The sequence below is a fragment of the Cynara cardunculus genome (genome assembly GCF_001531365.2).
Source record: "Cynara cardunculus var. scolymus isolate 2C chromosome LG 15, CcrdV1, whole genome shotgun sequence".
In the NCBI taxonomy this organism is placed as follows: domain Eukaryota; kingdom Viridiplantae; phylum Streptophyta; class Magnoliopsida; order Asterales; family Asteraceae; genus Cynara; species Cynara cardunculus.
The window spans coordinates 871,160-873,239 of NC_037542.1; positions in this window are offsets into that span (position 1 = coordinate 871,160).

Sequence of the window (2,080 nt, forward strand, 5' to 3'; positions counted from 1 at the left end):
AATGATGTAATCAATGTGTAATTACAATTACAAAGGAAAGACTATTTATACTAAGGAAAATAAAGCTAAACTAATGACAATAAAGCTAAGTAAATGGAGAAACTTGAATACAACATTTTAGCTCTAATCTTGAACCCAACAAAATGGGTACCGAAGATACAATAAAATAGGGGTATAGAACAACAAATAACTCTCACAAAATGAGAGTTATCACACCCCCAAACTTGAGGTATTACTTGTACTCAAGTAAAAGAAAATAATTTAAAAAGACACAAAAAGAAAGGAACAAGAACGAAACACTTACGGAAGGTGTTGGAAATTCATCTAGTAAAGAGGATGTACAATTTCCTTGCTTGATCTTCGTAGTGTTGCCGTTAATCAGTAGGACTTTCGGGTTAGTGTTTTTGGCAATGATAACGTGTATCCCTCCCCCAAACTTATCCTATACTACAAAAGGGTTTGAAACAAAAGTTCTCGTCGATTCACTTTTGAGTACTTTGGAAAAAGTTCGCGACCCATATCTTGGCATAAACTTGCCATTTGGAATACCGGGCTTTTTATTTTCGTCTTCCAATTTTCCGAAGACCGATTCTTCTATTTTTTTTTTCTTTTTTTCTATATTTTTTTTTCATACCTCCCAATTTTTCGAAGGTATATATATATATATATATATTTTGAACACATCCCCCCAAACTTGATAATAACAATGTCCCCATTGTTGCCAAAGGGACCAAAAGGGTACGGGTTGGGTGCAAGGGGAAAAGTGTTTGGGTTTAAAAACAAAAGGAGGGCCTACATCCTTTTAACTTTAACACTACCAAAAATCATCCAAGCAAATTGTACCTGAAATGAACAATGGAACTAGACAAAGCAAAAGGAAATCCAACACCCATGTCATAAATATCGACACAAAAGAAAATGACATTCCGCAAAGCATACACAAAAGACGGAATGAAAGTGTATCTGTACCTAAAAGATATATCCAAAAAAATAATGTTCAAAGAGGTTGGATCAAAAGTTCAGAATTTAACCATATCTGTTAAACTGCTCACTGTGGGTAAACAGTAGCTGCATCTGCCACCTCGGAGCTGTGGATAATCGGAGCAGTAATGGAAACAGCAACCGCAGGAACGATCGCAGTTGTGGTAGGCAACGTAGCAACAACAGGAATGTGGGGAGCCGGAGCAAAGGGCGCAGCAACAACGGACGTCGGCAAGTGGGCTTGCAATGGTGGGAAGCACCGGACTTGAGGTGGGCAAAGACCGCTGGGGAACCATGGAAGTTGGGCAGTCAAGAGAGTATCATGACGTCCATAAAGTTGTCTTTCCAACCGGTTCTAGTCTCTAGTGTATGCCCAATAACGAGCACTCTTTTTTTCCAACTCGGAGACTCGGTCCTCAATACCTCCAACCTTTGACAATATCGCTTCCAATTTCTTATTCATTTCCTCCCATTGAAGCGCCAAAATGGACAGCCAAGTGGCCGACCCATACCCCGAGCCTAAAGGGTTGCTTGGCGGTGGCTCGGAGGGGCTGGCCATATCATCTCCGCATCTTGGGATCTTGGCAGTTGGTTCGGCCATGGGGACATCGGTTGGCTCAGATATATGCACGGCAGGTGGCTCGCTAACGGCAACACTCGGCGACTCAGAAACGGCAGCAACCTGTGGCTCGAGAAGGACAACCGGTGGCGTATTTTGTTGAACGATGGATGGCGCTACGGGCTCTTTCGTATCTCTCTCAACCGGGACAGAAGGCTCAAAATGTACATAGGGCCGAGATGCCCTATGCGGGTGATCAATGGTGTTCTGTCCCAACAAAGGAGAGCCGACAACAATAGAATCCTCATCAACAGTCGGGACCCTAGCCTTGGCCAAGAGTTTGGTGATTAGGGCCGGAAAGACCAGGCGGGAATTTGTCCTTTGCACGGCAGTCAAGATAGAGGCTTGTATGATCAGCCCAAGGTCGGAAAAAGGAAATAAATCTTCAGGATTATTAGAGGTATTGGCTTCAAAATCGAAAAGAAACTCCTCCCCTAAGGTATTTAGGTCGAAATCGTGGATGGTGGGTGGGCCGAGTGG